The sequence below is a fragment of the Pelodiscus sinensis genome, chromosome 2 (assembly GCF_049634645.1).
Source record: "Pelodiscus sinensis isolate JC-2024 chromosome 2, ASM4963464v1, whole genome shotgun sequence".
In the NCBI taxonomy this organism is placed as follows: Eukaryota; Metazoa; Chordata; order Testudines; family Trionychidae; genus Pelodiscus; species Pelodiscus sinensis.
In genome coordinates, this window is record NC_134712.1 from 82,167,425 (window position 1) to 82,193,526 (window position 26,102).

Sequence of the window (26,102 nt, forward strand, 5' to 3'; positions counted from 1 at the left end):
TGTTCATTCTCTCCCCTTGGTGTCTTTTTGAACTTATTTAAAAACAAAAAACAAAAAAAGTTTTGCTTCAATAACCAAGTGTCAGGGTCATGCTTTGCAACCAGATCAGAAAGGCAAAATGAAAACTAGTCATTATATAAAAAAAAACCCAAGAGTCCATAATGTAATATTTTGTTATATTGGTATCTCTTCCTGTGACTTATAAAATACAATCTTAGGACCCAAAAATCTAGATTGGTGTTCAGAGATTGCAAACTTCTCTTTCAAAGGTATAGAGGCGGGGGTGGGGAAGGAGAAAAGAAGAAATGGCCCAAACAAGATCTTCCTATACAATGGCAGCCCTAAAGATCTTAAACCAGAAATGTTCTTATTTCAAAATCCTTCTGAAAGCTGATCTTTTGGGGTATGTCTACACTACAGCGCTAATTCGAACTAACTTAGTTCGAATTAGTTCATTCGAACTAAGCTAATTCGAACTAACGCAACCAGACTAAAAAACTAGTTCGAATTAGCGTTTTGCTAATTCAAACTAGCACGTCCACATTAAGTGGACCCTGAACCGGGGTTAAGGATGGCCGGAAGCAGTGCCGGCAGGGCATCAGATGAGGACTTAGAGCGTGGAGCTGCTGTCTCAGGCTAGCCGAGGGCTGTGCGTAAAAGGACCCGACCCCCACCCTGGACAGACAGTTCTCAGGGGTGCCCCGCTTGCAAAGCAGTCCTAGATTGGAGTGCCCTGAGTGCCCACACTGGGCACATCACAGCACTCAGCCATCAGACCGGCTGCACTTGCCGCAGGCTGCCATCTGGGGAGAGAGGGCAATTGAGGGGCTGCAGGAGATCTTCCACCCCCAGAAGCCCGCAGAGCCAGCCCAGTCCTCCCCATCGGGGGCTCGTACCCCATTCCTCCCTCACCTCCTTCCACTTACCCTTCCCTAGCCCCCCTTCCTGATGTACAAAATAAAGAAAATGTGTGGTCAAAAATAGAATCTCTCTTTATTGAACAAAACTCGGGGAGACTGGGAAAAGGAGGTGGGAGAGGGGAAGAGAGAGGGTGGGAGAGGGGAGGGCAACTAAAATGATCAGAGGTTTGGAAGAGGTCCCATATGAAGAGAGGCTAAAGAGACTGGGACTTTTCAGTTTAGAAAAGAGGAGACTGAGGGGGGATAGGATAGAGGTCTATAAAAGCATGAGTGGGGTGGAGAGGGTGCATACAGAAAAGTTCTTCATTAGTTCCCATAATAGAAGAACTAGAGGACACCAAAGGAAAGGAATGGGTAGCAGGCTTCAAACTAGTAACAGAAAGTTGTCCTTCACAAAGCAAAGAGTCAACCTGTGGAACTCCTTGCTGCAGGAGGCTGTGAAGGCTACAACTAGAACAGAGTTTAAAGAGAAGTGAGATCAAGTCATGGAGGTTGGGTCCATGGAGTGGTATTAGCCAGGGGGTAGGAGTGGTGTCCCTGCCCAAAGTTTGTGGAAGGCTGGAGAGGGATGGCATGAGACAAATGGCTTGGTCACTGTCTTCGGTCCATCCCCTCCAGGGTCCCTAGGGTTGGCTGCTGTCGGCAGACAGCTACTGGGCTAGATGGACCTTTGGTCTGACCCAGGACGGCCATTGTAAGCTCAGGGCTCAGGGTCGGGGGTCTCAGTGGACCACCTTGATTTTCATGCACACCTGCTCCTGGGTGGCCAGGCTGGCAGCTCTCCTGCCCTAGACAGCCACTTTCCTGTGCCTAGGCACTAGACCAGGCGGGTGCCTGCCTCTTGCGGTCCCGGGCAAGCTCCCGGGAGCTGCCAGCCTGGTCCCGGGAAGAGGGGGAGGGCTGGGGGGCATCGGGTGGCTGGCTCGAGCCGTGCCAGGTGCAGGGTCTGCTAGCTGGGTGCTGGCAGGCTTGCACCTGGCATGGGCATCGTAGCCAGCCGTGCCCCTTTAAGCTGGTGACCCCAGAATGGAGCATTCCTTGCAGAGAATCTCAGCATCTGTGCTGATGAGGGTATTTGATCTGAAGCAATAATTGTGGCAGTACAACAGACACAGCAAGTCCCTAGGCACAGCAAAAGCCCCTGGCATAGTCAGTATGGATATGGATGACTTCACCTCAGTGATTTAGGAGGATTGCTCCATTGAGACTGGAGGTAGTCAATCTTGCTAGTCCTTGGGAGAACTGATACAGGGAGACCTGAGACGACATTGCATGAGATAGTACCTGGGAGCAGCAAGTCGAAGGGCTCACTCTTCCATCAGTACCAGAACAGCCTTCTGTACAGGCGTCTTGCACTCTGTACTCTGAAGAGCCCAGTGCAACTTCTTTTTGCGTTTCTGGGGCTAGAACCATTCTGAAGACTTGGGCTTAAGTGAAGACAGTTCCAGTAACAGACCTCCCACAGCTCCTGTGCAGAAAAGCTGGGGGAAGCACTTTGGGAAGGAATCAAAGAACTTCCCTTGGATGACTAATGGGGTTCCAACTCCTGTCTAAGGGCAGCCTCACCGAAAATATAATGGAGATGTTCCTCCTCCTACTTTATTCTCCTGGTCTTGATTCTATGACAACTAGGCTAATGGACAAACTGACCTATCATACAGTCCTCCCTCAAATACCTGAGACAGTACAACTGAGGGTCACTGATTGGCACAGCCTCTTTGCAGCCTGAGTAAATCTGAAACCTATGGATGGTGATAAGACTCCCCCAGTAGTAGGTGGGACATAATGGCCCTTCTGACTTCAAAAAAATTACTAAGAACTAAAGTCTGAAATACATTTTTTTTAAAAAAGAATGTTTTTATAAATGTAAGCATCAAGTGACTAAAAAAAGTACCACTAGATAAACCGAATGGGTGCTATACTTTTTGTTCACACTTCTCTGTAGGGTCATGGACTTTTGCAAGATCTCAAAGAACAACTATCAGAATTTTTTATTAGATTGATGAAAGTGATCCATGTGAGGCTTGTCACAAGGACATTAAAAAGCTGCTTCTTAAAAAAAGAATCAAACCTGACAAATTACTACTCTTTAAGGTTAGGGATTTCCTCTTCTGAGCACTAAGCAGAATAGGAGACCTACTTCACATTTCTGTTAACTGTTCCATATTGAAAGTAAGTACTGAATATAATTTTGGAACAATCAAAGAGCACCTGTCTACAGTTTCTTCCTTAGTGAAATTTTAGACTAAACTCTTCCTCATTTATTTCACAGGAAAGGTACTAATTATATCTATCACATTTTCAAGTAAAGCCATAGGCTATACATCAGTCAAACAGGAAACAAAATCGTTCCAAGAAATATTTTACTTTAATAACTGCTTTAAAATAGCTGGTAACATTTGCAAACTCTGTCATTACATTTATAACCAACAGTTAGCATCACTTGTGCTAATTTGTTTGTCAGATGAAAAAGTTCTGCTCTGCAACTAATAAGGTAAAACCACATTCTGTAACAACCCTAGGGTGTGTCTAGACTACATGGCTCCATTGACGGAGATTTAACTGCCGCTTCATTTACATAAAAATGGCTGCCACACTGTGCCGATCAGCTGTTTGGTGGCACAGCGCGGTAGTCTGGACGCTCCGCGGTCAACAAGGGAAGCCCTTGTCAACTGCCCTGTTATGCCTTGTTGACCGCAGAGCGTCCAGACTACCACGCTGTGCCGCCAAACAGCTGATCGGCACAGCACGGCAGCCATTTTGATGTAAATGAAGTGGCGATTATTTAAATCGGCGCTTCATTTCCCTATGTCTAGAAACCTAATCTACATGGCTCTGTCGACGGAGCCATGTAGTCTAGACATACCCCTAGAGTAAAGAGGAACAGAAATTAAATCCCTATTTTAAGACTGGCTGGACAAGCAAATAACATTAATATACTAATGAAAAGCTTTCCTAAATTATCATTTATTCACAGAATGAGCTTTTAATTTTAATTTTTGTTATTCAAACTCATAACACAACTTAGGTAATAAGATATTAGCATGCTATCTTTTTTACTATCCATGATCAGACTTTGCAAGTACCAGAGTACACTTGTTGCACACAAGCATCTTCCTCATTTTTAATATATAAAACTTCATATAGAGAGACCTATAATAAAGATAATATGTAGTTTAAATGCAGGATTAAATTGCAACTTTTCCCCTACACAACCTATTCCAAAGTGGAGGAAAAACAGTCAGAAATGTTTTTACAGAGACAATGTTTCACACCAGATGTTAAAATATGTTAAATAAAAGATAAATAAAATAAAAGAAGACACTCTAAAGGAGTCAGTGATGTGTTTATTTGCTGGAATGTAGTGAACAGGCAATCTTATCTGCTCACTCTTCATATATCATTGTCTCTCCTCTGTATTTTAAATGTACACTGTTAAAAAAATTGACAACTACTATAACATAATAGCCACGTATAGGTGTATGAACATCCCAACCTCTACCCATCCACCCTGGGAATTTCTTATTTGCCTAGATTCACTGAGGTTATGGATATAATAGGTTTTTTAAATATAACAAAAAAGGGACATAAATATTTTGGCACCAAAGAAATAGTTACTTTGTGTGTGATTAATCCATAAGAATAAACTATTCTTAATGAAATGGTCAAGAGCCAATCAGAACAAACTTTGTGTGACTGCATCTTAAAAAGATCTTCATAATAGCGAACATTTCCCACCCAAGATCCATCTCCTATGAGTTCAGATAATCAAAATAGCAAAACCATCTTAATAGGGTTTTGCTGACTACCACTGATTCCACTACAGGTTGGACCTCGCTCGTCCAGCACCTGACTGGCCCCAAACGATGGGATTTGCCAGACCAGGGAAGGTCCCTCACCTCCTGGCCTGTGCTGCCACTGGGCTAGGGCTCCAGCCTGCCTCTGCTGCTGCCCCAGCCCCCGGAGCTCTCTAGATGTCGCTGGCCCTGCTGCTGCCTGAGTGCCACAGCCAGACTTGCGCAGCCGGGGGCATAGCTCAGCAGCCGCCTGACTCTGCAGCTGGGGCTGCACAGCCAGGGCTGGGGCAGAGATCTGGGGCTGGAACTCTGTGGCCAGGGACAGAACTCCCTGCTGTGCCCCCTGTGCCCCTCCCCACACACAAACTGGGTAGCCGGTGTCCCCTAATGCGCTCCTGTCACCACTGCCACACCTCCTTGGCTCTGTGGTCCAGGAACAGCCATGGTCCGTGCCAGACCACAGATGTTGCTGGATCAGGGAGTCCCAGTTAAGGGAAGTACATGTACTCATGCAAATAGTTTTTAGGTCTGGTCAAAAGCAATATCAACTCCTCGACTGTGTCTAGACTGGAGGCATGATTTTCCGGAAAAACTTGCCAGCTGTCTACACTGGCCGCTTGAATTTCCGCAAAAGCACTGACTTCCTACTGTAAGAAATCAGTGCTTCTTGTGGAAATACTATGCTGCTCCCGTTCAGGCAAAAGTCCCTTTTGCACAAAGGTTTTGCACAAAAGGGCCAGTGTAGACAGCTGAGATTTGTTTTCCACAAAAAAGCCCCGATCGCAAAAATGGCAATCGGGGCTTTTTTGCAGAAAAGCGCATCTAGATTGGCACGGACGCTTTTCCGCAAAAAAGCGCTTTTGCGGAAAAGCGCCAGTGCCAATCTAGACGCTCTGTTCCGAAAATGCTTTAAACGGAAAACTTTTCCATTAAAAGCATTTCCGGAAAATCATGCCAGTCTAGACACAGCCCTGAAGTTAAGAATATTGGTCTCATTTCTTACCTACAGTATCATGTTTCTTTATAGATGTGGTGAAGCTGTGACAAGATTTTTCATGCCTCCCTTAAAGGGCCCTGCTCAGACTCCGCCAAAACTTTTCTCCCTTAAGCATTTGATGGAAACACTCATAGCTGAGCATATGAGCAAACATCTCCTTCTGTGCCCAGTTTATTTCTATAGATGTGCAAGGGCTGGAAGTTTCACTTCTTGAAGTAGTGCAGTTTCAAGTCCTCACTTTGAACCCAATCTGAAGCCCACTGAAGCCAACAGGAAACTTCTTGTTCACTTTACTGGGCATTATTCAGATGCTGTAACACACCACCTGAATGGTTACTTCTCTAGTTGTATCACACTATGTCAACATGCCTGCACTGGCCAATGGGAGCTTCAGAGTAAGCACTCGGAGCAGGGACAGTGCATAAAGACCTCCTGCCCTCCCTTAAGCCACAAAGACAATGTTGGCTGCTTCCAGAAATGGAGTGGAACAAGTAGGCAGGGAACCCGTCTTAGCCCCCTGTTGCACCACTAGAAAGTCACAATACTATCACCCTTACTTCAGAGCTTTGTGGCAAGAGAGCAGCAGCTGTTGGTTGAGCATCTGGCTCAGAAGGCAGCACTTTAGCAGCAGCAGTGCAGAAGTAAGGGTGGCTATACCATACCATGCCATCATTACTTCTGTGCTGCTGCTGATGGCAGCTCTACCTTCAAGGCTGGGCTCCTGGCTAGCAAGTGCCACACAAAAGTAAGGGTAGCAGTACCACAAACCCTCATACAATGATCTTGTGACCTGCCACAATTCCTTTTGGGGACAGGGCCCCTACCATTACAACACAGTGAAATGTCAGAATTAAAATCTAAAATCATGAAATGTATGACCATGACACTGACCAAAATGGACCATGAATTTGGTAAGACCCTATTTAAGACATTTGGTGTTGTTTCAAAATGTCCTCTATCTGGAATCATGAGACTAGGTGAATCTCTCATATTTTCATTTTTTTTTTAAATGAGAGCTGGAACATGGAAACCCTAAAGGGTCAAAACCCAAGACGCAAATAAATAGGATCCAGAATTTGTTTTTTAAAATCACATGGTTTTTAATCCAAATTTATTATTGAGGAAGGGTCTCACTCATACTTGTTATTGCTTGAGTCTACCACTGCTAAATCAGGGATAAGTTAACACAACAGGGGTAAGTTTCTCTCAGAAACTCTCACCATGGCCTTAGCCAACAAGCAGTTATAGGAATCAGAAAGGGTCTGACTGCAACTTTTGCCATGAGAATGCACACTCACAAATGGATTGTGTCCAAGACTGCAGTGGTGACCCACAATTACACACCAATACATGGAATGTTACTACTGGCATGGGGTTAGGGTTTTTTTGGTATCTATTCCCCAGCCTCCCTGGCCACTTTCTCGTGTCAGGAGGAGAGAGGTACATCTCTGGCACAACTTCTGCGCTCCAAAGAGCAGCAATGTGGGAAGCCTAATGCAGGTTGTAGAAGGAAAGGGCATGTGAGGGTGAAGTGCCTACTTCCTTCTGTTCCCTTGTGAGGCAGCATAGGACCAGAGCAATATCTGGCCCAAAATAACCTGTTGTTGAACAATAAATACATTCAAATAAATGACAAACAGAAAGAGATGCTGAACTCTCCAGTGCCCTATTTACTGGGATGTGTACACTCAGCTCTATTCATAACCATAGATCACAACTATTCACACTTTTCGGCATGTTGAGGGCCTCTCTGGACTTTGGTAAGGAGAACTCCCTCCTGCTCAGCAGTCTGGAATTCAGACTGCATTAGAGCTATGCACTGCTCTTTGGAGTGTTTCTCTTTTTCTCTGGTAAAGGTTTCATGTGGACTGGTAAAAAAATCTTTGGATGCTCTCTCTTTTCAGAATCAGGAGCAAAGACTGAAAACACAGTCTAAAAACTGCAGTCTAAACAAAACAGACTTATAGGAGTGTTGCCTTCTTGAGATGCAGATCAGCTTCTGATCTTTTACCCAGTCCTAACCCAATGCTCTTAGATTGCTCCAGTGGGCTCCCTGAAAGGCCGACACGGTTCCCCTGTTTCATGTTCCAGCTGGTTAGTCCTTAACTCCCTATCCTGGAGCCCTGACCTGCAGCCCCACCTGCAGCTTTCTAACCACTATCTAGCTCCTGCCTCTCCTAACACCACCTGGACAGCTAGTATACCTTACCATATACCATATGACAAAATTCCTACCCTTGCACAGAAGTGTATATTTATTGCACTCCTGGAAATATGGTTTGGACAGATACTGCTACAGACAGAGCAGAGCAAATAATGAAAATATTTATTAAGAAGATCCCCTGATTAAACCATTCAATGAATATGTTCATGAATTATTCACCCACTCTATAATTCGAGCAAATAATGAGCAAAATATCTGAATAATTTATTTGAATATTATTATAAAATTAATCAAATAAATTATTCAAAATTGCTCAACCACTTCCAGCTATATCCAGGCAAAAGGTAACTAGACCACATTGCAGGTTTCTTGTAGGTGTATTTTATTCTTCATTTGAAAATTTCATAACGTTCATAATGTTCCAAATCCAGTCTGCTGCAATTGGATGCCGGCATACATACCACTTTTCATCTAAGATAATATGAAATTGGCCTTAATTGATACTTGACACTCCTGAGTACTGTATGACTAGAACAAGTACCTGGCCTCCAGAAACCAAAAGTCTCACTTTTTTGGGGACAAATTCAGTTTTCATCATACCTATGAGTGAGATTCACAGTATAGATAGGTTTGTTAATACATGTTGAACATCTCTATCCCAGAACTCTCTGGTCTGGAAACATCCATTGTTGGGAACGATTTTTGTTAGCCAGATGCCCACTTGTCATGGCGGTGGCCAAATTTCCCATAGTCTATCAAGTTTGTTTACAGCCAGCAGTCCTAGTTCTCAGTATTCTGTGCTGTTATTTAGCTCTACTTTACACCTAACTGTCTTTTAACAACCCAGTAAGCAGTGGAAGTGTTGGTAATGCTGTCACACAATATAGACCTCCTGCAGTCTGGAAAATTCTCTAGTTTGGAACTGGTCAGGGTGCTAGACTAGAGAGGTTTAACCTATATAGGCTTCTCTAAGGCACAATTCTGGAACTCCTGATTGCAGTAAGCAGACAGTCTTTAAAAACATACATTTTCCTTTTTGATATTCTGTATAATACAAGTTTATGGCAAGTTGTCAGTTGGATTCAGTTTTAGCACCTAGACACTGTAGTGATGTGTTCTTTAAAGCTGCTTAAAATAGATTAGATAGACTTAGTGATTACATAGCCTTTAAAATTATAGTGAAAGCACTAGAGCTTCTCTAAATTATGCCACTAAAAAAAATCAGAGTTAGAAGTTACGTAACTGTAAGGTTCCTATAAATTGCTTCTTGTTGAAAGTTATATAAAACATTTTGAAATCTGTCATGTTCCACCTCTTCTGGATTTATTTTTAAAATTTTCTCATAGAGGTACATCTGCTCAGAGTACATTAAGGGTAAAGTTGCATCAAGAACACCACTCTTTAAGGTTAGGCTCTATTCTGCATTGAAAGTAGGTGTTTAATCTCTGTCTCAGGATGCCTCAGGATTAACCAAATCAGAGTATGTTGATTCCATGGCAGATAGAGGTACAGAGGAGTCTATCACCAACCACTGCTCACTACTCCCTGTTTGCTTGCTACTCTATACTTCTTGAAAAACACTGACTAAAAACAGCAGCTCTCCATTGCAAGGACAAACATAATGCATCTACCATTTGTCTTTAAGCACTCTTTTCTATCTAGAAAAATATCCGAGAGGAGAAAAACATCCTTTTTGAGTTAGAATCCTGGAATTAGCCGATCTGATTAATTGCTCCTCAGAGAGTGTGAATAAGGAGGCTTGAATGAGGAAAAGAGATGGGGGAGAAAAGACAGGAGTAGAGCTAAAGTGCTAAAGGAGTTAAAGAACTAACGGAGTAGAGTAAAGGAAGGCCCTTGCTGCAGTTAGCTTACCTTTCATGACATTTATACAGAAGCCTTTTCTCAGGAAGTTTGAACTGGTGGTTGGGGCATCATTGTTCATTTACTTGTATCCACAAAGGTAAATGATGGCAGTTTGAAATCCTCAACAATATGACTCTTGTGACTTTCTAGAACTTTGTCTGTCAAAGGAATAAAAAAAGGACAATTAAAAACATAAATTAATTGAAGAGCTACAGCTTTTAGATTAATAGAATCTTGTTTGAAACTGTCAAAAGAAGCCCTTGAGATATACGGAATTCCTCATTACAGACAAGAATTTCTTTAAAGGTAATTAAGAATTTCTAATTAACTAGCAAAGCAGGAGACACTTTTGAAATTTGAATGATGCACTTAATTGTACACTGTCATTCCTGGATAACATAAGAATCTATTTGACCATAATGAGATATTTATACTATACATAGCATATGGTATCAAGCCATTTCACAAATGCCACCCTTATCGGTTACCTTTTTATTGACCTAGGTAATCAACAAACAACAACAATAGAGAAGGTGGGATTCTTCATGAATGATATGGAGATGGAATGGAGAAGTCTATTTATGAAGTAACAGAAAGATTAGGAATAATGCCTTTGACGGAAAAGGAAGAGATTAGCAGTTGCACATCTCTGAAACTTCAACTAGTTATTTTGTACAAAGGCTTCTGAAAAACGAGGAAGAGCTAGGAAGCACATTGCTGTTAAGACACCTCTGAATGCCACAAATCATGGTATTGCCAAGAATATCTACTAACCGAGTTCAATACATAGCAAAGCAGACAGCAGGTAGGGTAGGAAAATCACAATGAAATGAGCCAGCTATCCATCACTGACCACCCAAGTTATTAAATCCACAGATGCTGCAAAGCATTTGATTAACTCAAGCTGTACATAAAAGGGATAGTTTGACGGCAATAATTCTGTCTTCTAAAGCATATCCCCGCTTCCACTTCTGAAAATCATTCCCCTTTTTCTCCAATCTATTCATTGCTCAATCTGTTACACATTCCACACTGACAGCAGCTGATTGCAGTGGATAAATTCCTATCTTTCATACTTTGTTCATTAGTTGGAATATTTCTTCCTTTGCTGATGACATACTCAGCACATTTCAAATAACTATATAATATAGAAATTTAGGCTTTTTGTTGGATTTTTAAAAATTGCTAGTAGTTACTGGAAAAAACAAAGAGATAGATTTGGATAAATGTTTAGCTGAAGCATCCAGTAACTCAAAGCAAAATAGGCTTTGATAAAAGAAGAATAATTATAGCATTTAAAAATCTTCCTAATCTATGGCAGTTTCCTGTTCTGGGTCCAACTCAGATAAGATGACATAAATAGAAACAATGTAAATATGAACAGAAAGTTAATGGAAACAGATCCACTATCAAGAGACATAAAGAAACTATAGCAATTCATACCAGAGAGAGAGAGAGAAGGCTCCAAAGATAGGGCCACAAATCACCTCCTTTCCCACATATAATATCCCTGAGGCAACTGCAACAGTTGCTTACATGGAAAAATATCATCAGAAAAGTACTAAATGTGTATTTATCTGTCTTTTACATGACACAGAGGCTTGAAAGAAGAATCCGGACCACGTGACCAGCTACCTCTCTAAACCATGACCAAGTGTTCCACAAACCATAGCCTGAGAAGCTCTCCAGTACTACATTCTGGGCTGCTTAATTTTACCCTCATAACCACTTTTGCTGATACAGATACAGGTATTATACATTTGGATTATCTATGTAAAAAACCCTGGCATTTCTTCTAGTAATGTTATCTTACAGCTACTGTCCCCTCTTTAAAAAATATATAACATTTTCTTTCACTGAAAAGTGTTAAAGAAACATCTATCAGGGATGATCTAGATCAGGGGTTTTCAAAGTTGGGTTGTGGGCCTGTCTAGGTAAACTGCTGGTGAGCCGCAAGATACTTTGTTTATCTAAGCATCCATAGCCATCCGTAGTTTATGCTACTTTCTGCATCTCCCCTTGGCTGGAAACAGCGAACCACAGCCAATGGGAGCTATGATGCTCCATAGCTACGGATGCTTTTATGAACAAAGTGTCTTGCGGTCCATCAGCAGCTTACCTAGGCAAGCCCGCGACCCAGCTTTGAAAACCCCTGATCTCAATGGTGCTTGGTCCTGCCATGAGTGCAGGGGACTGGACTTCATGATCTCCAAAGGTCCCTTCACTTCTAGTATTCTGTGATTCTATGATTATTACTGAACTTTCCATTGATACATAGATATATCTGTCATCTCCATACATTTTCACTTGTTCCAAAATAAAATAAAATAAAATAAAATAAAATAAAATAGGGAGTTATGTGAAAACTGTGTATGTGAATTTCTTCTGGTCAAGTGCTCAAGTGTCCCATTTCCATTAATATCAGAGGAAAAGATAGAGGATTTTTATTTATTTTTAATGGAAAACATGGCAGCATTGCACTGATTGCAAAAGTGCATTCCTAAAGGTTTTCTGAACAACCCAAAAATTGAGTTAACAGGAATTTTCAGTTAGTCACAAGTATTTCAGCTTGCTGCACATTTTTAGTAGTGAAACTGTCTGAAAGCACATCAGGAAAGTGAACTTGAACAGCAAAGATACTCCGAAAGAGTAAAACTTCAGCAAATAAATTTGAATTTCACTTTGGAGTTTTGTTCCGAACATAAGCTATAGTATCAAAATCATGAACAACAGACCCATAACAGCAATTCATGAGATAAAAGATTTTCCTATGGACATAAAGAGCTTAATGAAATCCTGGATCCACTGAAGCCAATAGCAAAATTGTCATCCACTCCAAATGGGTCAGATTTTCACACTTTATCTTTAAAAACAGTCCCCAGTGAGATTTCATTCAGCACAAAAATATCTTGAGGAAAGCATTCCAATTTCCTCCAACAGACTGGGCCACATAGAGATTACTGAGGGGCCAGTAACTCTGCTCTGTAAATGAACATTTGTGGTTGGAAGGGGCAGGAATTCCTGCCTCTTGATTCTCTGGATAGCAGTTGGAGCTCCTGATCTCTCTGGAGCACAGAGATTATTCCCTCCATGCACCTTCTGGAGACCAAAAGCCTCAAAGGGAAAGATTTGGTCATGTTACTGCCTTTTCCACAATTCACCCAGCTGAGCTAGCCAGTTGTTATGAGAGAGGTCTTCAGAAGATGCTTCATTCCTTAATTCCTTCTGGGATGGGAGGACTCTGCATAACTCATAGCTCCAGGTTCTGCCTAAATGGGACAACAGAGGCTGATGTAATTCCTTAAATTAACAATGTGGCTTTCCTGCAGTCAGTGACAGATGCAGCAAGAATTACAGCATGGCCATTGATGGAATCTGCATTAAAAGGGCACAGAAATAACCACACCCCAATATATGGCACTGCACAAATGTACTGTCAGGGCAGCACGCACATACTTCTTTAAATCACACAGCTATCAGTTATTTTCAGATGTCTGGGGGATTTACGAACTTTTGCAGAAAAATTCTGAATATGCAAAGCAAGCACCTTAGTGTGAGACAAGTGAAAACTCAACTCAGGGTTATCTAGCACTTGTCTTAATTTTATTCTTACAGAAAATGTGTTATGAAAGTTTCAGTAAAAACAAAGCTCTGAATTCAAGTTCTGTTTTGCATACTGAATAACAGAAAAGCAATCTATTTGAGTGGCATACCGTATAGCTGTAGTTATTTTTCACTTCTTGATTCCATTTCTCTCACTAAATCAGACACTATAAAGATATGAATCTCCATCATAATACTAGAATCAGAACTTAAAACCATATGAACGAAGTCAAAAGTCAGTGGGAGGCAGGGGTAGATCTGTGATAAAACAGATTATCTAATCGCATAACATTACATAAAGATCACACAGAAAGCCTACTTTGAACATATTTGTAACTACTTGGTGGTAAATAATTTGTTAGTTTATGACTCTCAAACTGGCAAACTTGAAAACATCAAGGCCGTTCTGCAAATGTTTTAACAAGAACAAATAGGGAGAGGTGAAGACCTACCACACACAATGTACATTTTCAATATTAAATATGATGAATATACTTGTGCCATGGTATCAGTTTATGCATAAATTTGAGACAGGGTCTTCATTTGGATATGTATGTCTACATGCACACTTGGGTAGAGTTTGATACAAAACGCTACCAAATCAGATTAGTAGTATCTGACACCTCTTTGCACAGGTGTAAATGACTAAACAAGAGGCAAAGCAGTAGAGAATCATCCCCTAGTGTATATCTGTACTCTGCGAAGGACACAGTTCATATCATAACCCGGGACAGCACAGTAGCAATTATATCATTGTGAGTTTGAGAGTTAAGTTTCTGTAGTGTTTAAATGCTCTTTGATATCCACACTTTAATATCTACTGTTCTTTTTGCCCATATTCTCATAGCACATCATACAAACTTAAAGAGCTGTTTCCAGTTAATTCCATTCTGTGCAACACTGCTTCCACTGTGTTTATGGCTACTTTCCAAAGAGCATTTGGAGCTCTCTTCCTAGCAAACAAGGTCCCACACCAATAAACTCCATCTAAGCAGACCCCTGAGCCTGCGTGGAACCCTATTAACATCAGTGGATATACATCATTATAGAGCTCGTGACAATAGAAGAGCTGAGACAGTATTTCATTCGCAATTGAGAGTCAGTGTCAAAACATAATTCAGAAAAAGTTAACAGTGACAAGACTTATGTAGGCACAACAATTCCGACCCACCTGAAAATGTCACAAGTTGATTGACAAAAATCTATGCAAGGATCACATCTCCTGCCATTGAAATGCAGCTTTCCTGTAAGGTGCCAGGCAGCAGCCATTTATTAACAAGCAACTAGTAGTAAAGAGTACTTAGGAGAAATGCAGGCATATGGAATTTGACTGAGGCCAAGAAGTAAGGGGCCTCCTATTATTGGAATTGTTATGCAATGACCATAAGTGAACAGGAAATCGATTTTATGGCTCACACAGGTAATAGCTGTTGCTGCTCCAGCAATATAACGTCCTTAACATCTATCTTGGGAATGGTTCAGTAGTGATTCAGAGGAAAGAATACTGCAGGCTGAATCACCAATACAGTTACCTGCAGCATTTGGGTTTTTTCTCTGAGGTCTCCCATCTAATTAGGCTCGACCCTGCTTAATAGGTGAGATTAGCAAGTAACAGCCTCATGTGCTATTTCTGTAGAAGAGACATAGCAAATTAAATTGGCTGTTTTATAGCTCTAGAGGTGGTTGGTGCTGGAGAGAGAAGTCATTCTAAGAAAACACTAAGCCTTACAAATTGGAAACATTTCATTAGCATTTACAGCTTGAAACTTTCTTAGGTGTAATCTGAAGAGTTTCTAAAAATCTTCTGTTCAATCTATCACCTTTAGTCTTCAGTCACTTCATAGACAACTTTGAGATTCCCTCTCCATTAAGCCTTCTAAATTAAACACACTTTCAAGTTGAATGTCCCAATTAATAGTTTATAATGCCTACATTCTCTGTTGGATAAGATATTTCTTGTTCAATACTAATGTTTTTTTCTCTGGATGCTGGCAATTTCAGCGACAAGAGAATGAATCACCACTGCTTGCTACTGCCACTCATACTGCAGGCATGTGTAGTTATTCTCTAAGCCATGATTGCTTATCCTCCTCAGTGAGCTATGAATTACAATAGCGGATGGCCTATTCTGACGCAAACAACTCACAGCTTGTGCCTGCCAAAAAGACCAGTGAATTTTCACAGACATCAGATTCCTTCATAGAATCACAGAGGTCTTCAATGCCATTACCTTTGCTAATTTAAAGGTTAATGCCTGTGTGTACACTAAAAGCAACAATTTAGGTTATAATGCCTGCATCAGACCTGAAAGAAAGTGTTGTTCTAGCTTAAATATTTACTAGGTCTCACAACCATGGAACATGCATGTGTATTATGACACAGTCCCTTGGTATCTCCCTGAGGGTTCTGCGCTTCTTGGCGGTTACTTGAGCGCCTCAGACACTCATGGAGCTCCCATTGTTGCCCTGGGATTTCCCTAGAGGCAAGGGTCCCCGCTTCTGAGTCATTCTCATCACAGGCCAGTCCTTGGGATTCAACATTTCCTTGCTCTGCTCTGCTCTGCTCTCTTCTGTACGCCTTCCAAAACTCCCTCCCTACTTCCTGGGAGGAATCCTTTTATAGGAACCCTGGAGGCCTTAATTGGCAGCAAGTGCTTACTTAACCCCAGCTGCGAGCTGCCTCCTAATTAGGCCTCTATTTTCTAACCCGGCTGCTGGGCTGTGTTCAGGTGAGGCTAATTTTGAAACAAGAAAGCATTAACCCACCTCCCAATATGGCTGTCTTCTATACGAGTTTTGCAGTTTGCAGGCTGCGGTCTGTCTCACATCCTCCCCCACTGCCCAACACCAGGGGGTTGGGTAACTTGGGACGCCAAACAGTGCATGCAGGGCAGCCCATCCACATTCCCGTGTTGGGTTCCAGCCCTGTGCTGTACCCTAAATTGGAAAGGTTGTAGGGATACGAACCACCAGGTGACCCTAGCATTCTTTTCCCTATTCCTCTGCATCCACTGCAGTGGGACATGGTCCATTACCAATACAAAATGTTGCCCAAGGAGGCAACAGCATAGTGCTTCCATGGCCCATTTTATGGCGAGGCACTCCCTCTCAACTACCACAACGTGCGTTCCCTTGGGAGCAGTTTCCTGCTAAGATACACTAGGTGTTCTTCTTCCCCAACTGTTTGTGATAGTACTGCCCCAACCCCAGATCTGATGCGTCAGTTTGTAGGATAAACTCTTTAGAGAAGTTTGGGGATATCAATACCAGGTTGCTACAGAGAGCAGTCCGTAGGTCCTCAAATGCGTTCTCTGCTGCCTCGGACCATTTAACCAGGTCAGGCCTCTGGGCTTTTACCAACTCTGTCAGGGAGGTGGCCTGTGTTGCAAAAAGGGGAATAAATTGGGACTACTGTTGAATGGCCTCTAATTTATTTAACTGGGGTTTTTACCACCCCTTTTCCTACCACATATCCAAGGTATTTAGCCTCCCTGAACCCCACAGCACATCTGGCTGGATTTGCCATGAGGCCGGCCTGCTTAAAGGAGTCTAAAACAGCCTTTACCCTCTTCAGGTGAGTCTCTCAATCCGCTGTGTGGATGATGACATTGTCTAAATAAGCAGCAGCATAGGCGGCATGGGGCCTCAACAGCTTGTCCATGAGGCACTGAAAAGTGGCTGGTGCCCCATGGAGGCTGAACGGAAGGACTGTGTATTGAAACAGCCCATCTGGGGTAGAGAAGGCCGTCTTCTCCTTGGCGTCCTTGGCCAATGGGATCTGACAGTAGCCTTTTGTTAAGTCCAGGGTGGTCAGGTATTTTGCTCAGCCCAGGTGGTCTACCAGCTCGTCAATGCGTGGTATGGGATATGCATCGAACTGGGAGATCTCGACCGTCAGAAATTGTTACAAAAACAGGTGGTGCCGTCAGGTTTTGGCACCAGTACTATGAGACTGGACCACTGGCTATGGGATTCTTCGATACCCATCTTTAGCATCTTGTGTACCTCCGTGCTTATCTCCTGTCTTTTAGCTGCCGGGACTCGGTAGGGCCTCATCGTCACTCAGGCTCCTGAATTGGTAATAATTTGGTGGGTGGCCTCCAACGTTCAGCCAGGCTTCTCCAAAAACACGTCCCTGTTCTGGGCAATCATATTAGAAACATCTTTCCTTTGGGACGACGTTAACTCGGGGCCCACTTTCACTGGTACTGAGGATTAGGTTGGGGGATCAAGCTCCTAGGTAACCACACAGGCGTCCCTCTCCTGCCAAGGTTCCAAGAGGTTGATATGGTAGATCTGCTCTTGCTTTTGACATCCCTGCTGACATATCCTAGTTTACTTCCCCAACTGGCTCGATGACTTCATAGGGGCTCTGCCACTGGGCCAGCAGTTTACTTTCACTGGTGGGCATGAGTATGACGACGCAGTCCCCAGACTGGAATCGCCATATCTTGGCCTGGTGATTATAACAGGCCCGCTGGGCTTTTTGTGCCTCTTCCATGTGCCTCCTCACTACAGGGGTAACCTGGGCTATCCGGTCCCTCATCTGTGTCACGTAGTCCACAATATTTCTCCCTCCCTTCATCTCTTCCTCCCAGCCTTCTTTGGCTATATCCAGGATGCCTCGAGGGGGACGTCCATATAGCAATTCAAAGGGGGAAAACCCCCGTGGATGACTGGGGCACCTCCCGGATGGTGAACAGGAGATAAGGCAGCAACATGTCCCAGTCCTTTCCGTCTCTGCTCACAACCTTCTTGATCATAGCCTTGATTGAACCTCTCAACGAGGCCATTGGTCTGAGAGTGACAGACCGAGGTCCGCAAGGTTTGCACCCAGAGTAGTATGCAGAGGTCCTTCATCAATTGGGACATGAATGGGGTGCCCTGGTCAGTTAAAATCTCCTTTGGGAGGCCCACTCGGGCATATATTTCCACCAAGGCCTTGGCTATGTTCTTAGAGGCTGTATTCCAAAGGGGAATGGCTTTGGGGTATCGTGTAGCATAATTCAGGACCACCAGTATATACTGATGTCCTCAGGTTGTCCTGTCCAGGGGACCCACCAAGTCCATCGCAACCAGTTCAAACGGGACTTCAATGATTGGCAGTGGCAGTAGGGGGGCCCTTAGATGAGGGTGAGGGCTGTGTAGTTGGCACTCTGGGCAGGAAGCGCAGTATTGGCAGATGTGCTCATATAGAAATGGCATAGGATCCAGTCCTGGGTCTTTTCTATTCCTGGGACCCCGGGGGAGAAAGGACCTACTCTCCGGGGTTAATTTTCCTGGCTCATCCCCTTCAATTTGTGACCCTGTGAAGTTTCTCTCCTGCTTACCTCCTTTCTGGGGCTCCCCAGGCCCTTAGATGCTTGACCCCATGGGTTGGGGTTTGGCAGCCTCCTTCTGGGGCCAGACCTCTCCTCCGTAGGGGGAAGAACTAACTCTCTCACCACTTGCCAGTGCAACCGTCTCATCATAGGTGGTGGGGTCATGCTGGCCCACCCACGCCCGAATGTCCGGTGGCAGTTTCTGCACATACTGGTCAATAACCAGAGTCTCCATGATAACCTCTGCATTGCGGACATTGGGGCGCAGCCACTTCCAAGCGATATGGATTAATTTGAACAGCTGGGCTCTTGGGGGCCTCCCTTCTTGGTATTCCCATGTGCAATACTTCTGGGCCTGGGCGGCCAAGGTTACCCCCAGTCAGGCTAGTATTTCTTGTTTGAGTCGGGGGAAAACACTTGCGTGTTCTATTGGTAAGTTGTAATAGGCTCACTGAGCTTCTCCACAAAAGAACGGGGCAAGGATGCTGGCCCATTGTTCCTAGGGCCAGGCCTCCTGCTGAGCGGTCCTTTTGGATGCAAGAAAGTAAGCCTCTATTTCATCCTCTGGTGACACCTTGGGGAGGCAAGCTGAGGCCCTCAGGACTCTCGCACCCTCAGTGCCGGGCACTGGACCTGCCCACTCCCACAACTAGTCAAACACTTCCCCAAGGAGGGCACGATCTGCAGCAGCCTGCTCCATTATGAGCTTGTTTGTTTCTTGCTGCACCCGCACAGCTTCCTGTTGGGCTTGCACCAATGCCTTCACTACGTCCTCCATTTTGGTGATGAGAGGGAATTAGAGGGAATTACCTGGGAAGTGAAGACAAACCTCCAGATCCACACCCAAGTGCTCTCTCTCTATCTTTTTGTTTTTTGGGGTGTGGTTTTTTTTAACCTTCCTTTTTGCCATCGTGCAGTAAAGATGATCCCCCTGACACCAGTGTGAAAAAGTCCCTAGGTAGCTCCCTGGAGGTTCTGAGCATCGTGGTGGTTATTTGAGCACCTCAGAGACTCACAGAGCCCCCTTTGTGGCTGTGGGATTTCCCTAGAGGTAAGGGTCCCCGCTTACTGAGTCATTCTCATCATAGGCCAGCCCTTGGGGTTCAGCATTTCCTTTCCTTTGCACTGCACATCTTCCAAAACTCTCCCCCTGCTGCCTGGGAGGAATCCTTTTATAGGAACCCTGGAGGCCTTAATTGGCAGCAGGTGCTTAATTAACCCCAGCTGCAAGCTGCCTCCTAATTAGGCCTCTATTTTCTACCCTTGCTTCTGGGTTGTGTGCAGGTGAGGTTAATTTGGAAACAAGAAAGCATTAACCCAACTCACAATACGGCTGCCTTCTATAAGAGTTTTGCAGTTTGCAGGCTGTGGTCTGTCACAGAATACAGTGTTTAATTGTGTTAATCATGGATTTGTTGGCTGGTTATAGGAGCTACAGATTGCCATATGATTGTTAAGAGACACTTAATCATTTAAAAAAGGGAAAGCAAATATGTTCCATTTATTTAGCATCTTCCATACATGGATTTCAAAAAACTTTTTACAAATCCCAAATAAGCCCATCTGAATTAGGTATCACTAAATCTCACTCCCTAGGCAAATACATTGAACCACAAAAAGTGAAATCCTGGCCCCGCAGAAGTCAATAAGCATTTACTCGTCAACTTCAGTGAGGCCAAGATTTCACCCAGGACATGTCTACACTACAGTGTTAATTCGAGATAATTCAAATTAACTATTTCGAATTAAGCTAATTCGAAATAACGCATCTATACACAAAATCTATTTCAAAATAGCATTTTGCTATTTCGAAATAGCACGTCCACACTGAGTGGACCCTGAACCGAAGTTAAGGCTGGCCGGAACGAGTGTCGGCAGGGCATCCGGTTAGGACTTAGTGTGTGGGGCTTCTGCCTGAGGCTAACTGAGGTCCGTGCTTAAAGGGACCCTACCCCAACCCCGAACACGCAATTCTCAGGGTTCCCCACTTGCTTGTCTACCTCGATGAGGGACAGTAAAGTAGTCCTGTCTTGGAGTGCCCTGAGTGGAACACCACAGCACTCGGCCACATGGAGCCAGAGCTGCCGCTGGGCACGCCGGTGCATCTCGTGGGGTCGTTGCCATCATCCCGGCTGCACTTGCTGCAGGCTGCCATCTGCAGGATTCATCGGAGGGCTATCAGGATCCAGGAGGCCAAACGGGAGAGCGTCCACCCCAAGCAGCCCTCAGAGCCTCCCCGGTCCTCCCCACTAGGGGCTTGTGCCCCATTCCTCCCTCACGTCCTTCCACTTACCCCTCCCTAGCCCCCCTTCCTGATGTCAAATAAAAGACACGTATGTTCAAAAATAGAAACTGGATTTATTGAACAAAAGTGGGGGGGATGACCCTCTGGGGAGACTGGGAAAAGGAGGCGGGAGAGGGGAAGAGAGCGGGTAGGAGAAGGGAGGGGGAAACCTGGGAGGAGGGAGCTGGAAGGGGGAAGCAAGGGGAAGAAGGGGAGGGGAAGCTCAGGGCCCAGGGTTCAGGGTCTTACCGGACCAACTTGATTTTCATGCAAACGTGCTCCTGGGTTCACATGTGTCCTTTGGTGGCCAGGCTGGCAGCTATCCTGCCATAGACAGCCACGTTCCTCCGTCTAGTGCGGAGATCATGGACGTTGGGGGGCATCCCCCCCAAACCTGAATAAGGTCCATGATCTCCACCCTGGACCAGGAAGGCACCCGCCTTCTCCAGCCCCTGTCAGGCTCCTGGGAGCTGGAAAACTGGTCCTGGGGAGCGATGGAGAGCTGGCTGTCAGTGGCTTGCTGGCTCATGTTTTGAGACCACTAAATCAGGGGCCCTGGTGGCCACTGCTGGCTCTGGGCTGGCAGGCTTGGAGCTGGCACAGTCACTGTGGCCAGAGTCTACCCCTTTAATGGCTCCGGGACTGGGGGAGAGGAGAGTAAATTTTCTGGTTGTGCCCAGAGTGGCCACCAGGGCTCCCTGGGAAGGGCTGGAGGCCCCCTATTTCGAATTAAGTGTCTACACAGCACTTAATTCGAAATAGCTATTTTAAATTTGGAGTTACTCCTCATAGAATGAGGTTTACCAAATTCGAATTAAGCGCTCCACTATTTCGAATTCATTTCAAAATAGCAGTTTGCATGTATAGACAGTATTGAAGTTAATTCAAAATGATGGCTGTTATTTCAAATTAACTTTGCAGTGTAGACATATCCCCAGAGAGTTTAACTACTTGACAAAGATCAGACAGTGAGTCAGAAATAGAGTCAGGTAGAGAACCAGAGTGTCATAGCATCTAGCCCTCTCTCAAGTCATTAACCAGCATCCCCACATGTAAGAAATATTGATTAAAATCCTACACAACATTTAAATCATAACATGTGGAATCAAACCACAAAAACCAAAACTGCTGAAGATTAAGATTAACAATGTGTCTTGAACTTTGGCAAATTAGGAAGAGAAGGAAAAAACCCACAAATATAAATGAAAGTTAGGGTGTCTCGACAATGCAATTTTAATAACTGTGACTGGCCATGTCAGCCTATTTCATAGCAAGCTATATATATATATATATATATATACACACACACATACACACACCCAGAGCCACCCAAGTGCCCATGAGAAAATGCAAGGACTTGTCCTTTGAGTTGCTGAAGAACTCAGGCCCTTCAAAGGGTTGGTCCTCTAGCGTTATCTATACTTGGAGGAAGAATGCAGCCATAAAGCTTGCCAAATAGCCATGTTGGTGGCCACAGAACAAGCTGCTGTGTCAACTACATTAAGGGTTACTTTTAAATATGCCTGATTTTAAAAAATGAGGACTCAAAGGATATGTCTACACTACAGCGCTAGTTCGAACTAACTTAGTTCGAATTAGTTAATTCGAACTAAGCTAATTCGAACTAACGCGTCTAGAACTAAAAACTAGTTCGAATTAGCGTTTTGCTAATTCGAACTAGCAAATCCACATTGAGTGGACTCTGAACAGGGCTTAAGGATGGCCGGAAGCAGTGCCGGCAGGGCATAAGAGGAGGACTTAGAGCATGGAGATGCTGTCTCAGGCTAGCCGAGGGCTGCGCTTAAAGGGTCCCGACCCCCACCCCGGACACACAGTTCTAAGGGGTGCCCCGCTTGCAAAGAAGTTCTGGCTTGGAGTGCCCGGAGTACCCACACTGGGCACATCACACCACTCGGCCATCAGCCCGGCTGCACTTGCCGCAGGCTGCCATCTGGGGAGAGGGGGCAATTGGGGGGCTGCAGGAGAATTTCCACCCCCAGAAGCCCGCAGAGCCAGCCCAGTCCTCCCCATCGGGGGCTCGTGCCCCATTCCTCCCTCACCTCCTTCCACTTATCCTTCCCTAGCCCCCCTTCTTATTGATGTACAAAATAAAGATAACGTTTCTTCCAACATTGACTCTGTCTTTATTGAACAAAACTGGGGGACACTGGGAAAAGGAGGTGGGAGAGGGGAAGAGAAAGGCTGGGAGAGGGGAGGGCAACTAACATGATCAGGGGTTGGGAACCGGTCCCAGATGAAGAGAGGCTACAGAGACTGGACTGTTCAGCTTAGAAAAGAGGAGATGGAGTGGGGACAGAATAGAGGTCTCTAAAAGCAGGGGTTGGGTGGAGAGGGTGCATTCAGAAAAGTTCTTCATGAGTTCCCATAAAGAAGGACTAGAGGACAACAAAGGAAAGGAATGGGTAGCAGGCTTCAAACTAGTACGAGAAAGTTGTTGTTCTTCACAAAGCAAATAGTTAACCTGCGGAACTCCTTGCTGCAGGAGGCTGTGAAGGCTACAACTAGAACAGAGTTGAAAGGGAAGTGAGATCAAGTCATGGAGGTTGGGTCCATGGAGTAGTCTTAGCCAGGGGGTAGGAGTGGTGTCCCTGCCCAAAGTTTGTGGAAGGCTGGAGAGGGATGGCACCAGACAAATGGCTTGGTCACTGTCTTCGGTCCATCCCCTCCAGGGTCCCTAGGGTTGGCCACTGTCGGCAGACAGGCTACTGGGCTAGATGGACCTTTGGTCTGACCCAGGACGGCCATTGTAAGCTCAGGGCTCAGGGTCGGGGGTCTCAGTGGACCCCCTTGATTTTCATGCACACCTGCTCCTGGGTGGCCAGGCTGGCAGCTCTCCTGCCCTAGACGGCCACTTTCCTGTGCCTAGTGCGGAGATCGTGGATGAAGTCCACGATGTCCGCACTAGCCCAGGAAGGTGCCCGCCTCTTGCGGTCCAGGGCAAGCTCCCGGGAGCCGCCAGCCTGGTCCCGGGAAGAGGGGGTGGGCTGTGGGATATCGGGTGGGTGGCTCGAGCCGTGCCAGGTGCAGGGTCTGCTGGCTGGGTGCTGGCAGGCTTGCACCTGGCACGGGCACCGTAGCCAGCCCGTGCCCCTTTAAGGGGTCCGGGGCCGGGAAGGGGGCATAGAGTTTCCCTGGTGTTGGCCAGAGTGGCCACCAGGGAAACCTGGGGAGGGCTAGCCTCCCACTAGTTCGAATTAAGGGGCTACACACCCCTTAATTCGAACTAGCTAGTTCGAACTAGGCTTAATCCTCGTAAAATGAGGTTTACCTAGTTCGAACTAAGCGCTCCGCTAGTTCGATTCAAATTCGAACTAGCGGAGCGCTAGTGTAGCGCCTATTAAAGTTAATTCGAACTAACTTTGTAGTGTAGACATACCCAAAATTAGTCCCTCTGGTCTTGTGGCAGAGGACCAACAGAGAACTTTGAGTAGCTAGCATAATCATATTTTGCTAGAAGAGCATGTTAATTTGTGACTAAGTTATAATATTACCATGGAGCAGCTATTGCAGCCAAGGAGTTTGAGGCACACAAGTTCTTTGTACTGCGACATAGATCTCTGCTGGTACTGGCTGCTCCTCCATTGCAAATATCTACCAATGAGGAACGGAGACGCAAGTTACTCAAAGCCCATTGTTTGAACACAATACTTTTGTCAGCCCCTAACATCAGGCAGGTGTGCCCCAATTGCTATGGGCATATGACAACAGGGCATCATTAAAGAGACAGCAGTAGCTTGCCTTGTGAGGTACTATGGAGTCTAACACAGAATGCTAGGATTCCTGTGCCTCCTCTGGGGATCTGTAAAGTCTTGGCCACCCTCTTCATTGAGTCTTCAAAAAACTCTGAAGTCCTACAGGGAGAATGGGGATGGAGAAATTCCTACTACATTAGGAGATGATGATTTGATGGAAGAAGGTGTTTCTTCCTCAGTTTTTAGATGCTGTTCCTCTTCAAAGTCCTCCTTAGTACACGGGCTTCCTGGGGAAGAAATTGTGTAGGTCCATTGTGGCACCTCTACAACTGGCCACCGTATGGGTCTCAAAGGTTCCAAAATGCCAGGTACTTAGGAATGCTCCTGCCAAGGCTGGCAGGGAAGATAATGTCCATACCTTTGGGTTTCCTTTTCAGGGTATGGTGAAAGGAAATGGAGGGATGGAAGGGACAGGTGGCTGAATCCTGGACATCATCCCAAGTCCAATGGGGAAGCTAAGGATAGTGGTACTGGCAGATGATTTGATATCAGTGGCTGGATAGGTATGAGCAATTAAAGGGAAATGGGATTCAAGTCAGTATCAGATTCCAGCTTTTTGAGGCGGAATGTGGTGGTATTGTTGGGTAAGTCGGAGCTGCTGGGTGTGTCAATACAAAGAAAGGTTTTCTCATCTGCAACTCCCAGGACAGGGGAATCTGATTCTCTTGTGACACAGAGTCCTCATAGAAGATGAATGAAGTTAGTACTGGTGATCAGGGGCAGTACTCCTCCAGCTAAAGCAGGTCAAGCAGTCCCAGACAGTGAGAATAAGCAGTCTGCACTCTCCCTAGGCCAAAGCAAGGATGGTGTTGAATGCAGCTGCTAACCTAGTGACTTTCTCTTAGGTGAAGCGGTGGAAGATCTCTTCTGCAGTACTAGACAATGGGTGCTAGAAAAAGCTAGTATCTAGAACTGGGCCCAATGTCTCCTTATATGCCAAGTTGTGAGGAGATCTCTCCCAAAGACCTCTTATCTTTGCTCCCTGAAGCCGAAGTTAAAGAGGCCACCAGAACATTCTGTGGGACATATTGATGTATGGAATTGAAGAGGAGGGGACAACTGACCCCACAGGGTTGTATTAGAGAAATAACATGAACAGTGTGAAGGAGCACAGTTCCATTTAACCTGATGGGTATAAGCACAAGCATTCACAAGACTAGTTATGGACATAATGGGCTAGATCTGAAGCCGGAGTAAATTATCATAGCTCTATTGCTGTAAAATGGAGCTATGAATATTTACCTCAGCTGAAGATCTGGCCCCAGAGAGGGGTTTTTAGGGCAGGTATTAAAATGGCCATTCTTGAACTTTTCTGTGTATAGTTGAGAAGCTCTGACATCACTGTATGGATTTTGGAGCAGATTCATCTTAAAAAAATGGA

At 44.8% G+C, this 26,102-nt stretch overlaps 1 protein-coding gene across 1 annotated transcript in view; it reads right to left on the reverse strand.

Moving 5' to 3' along the window:
• The window catches only part of DLGAP1 (DLG associated protein 1), a 597,103-nt gene that overhangs the window by 461,381 nt on the left and 109,620 nt on the right, over nt 1–26,102 (reverse strand). Inside the window, exon 2 of the mRNA XM_075920931.1 lies at nt 9,751–9,899. The gene's annotated coding sequence lies outside the window, so the exon portion shown is untranslated. The remainder of the gene's footprint in view (nt 1–9,750; nt 9,900–26,102) is intronic.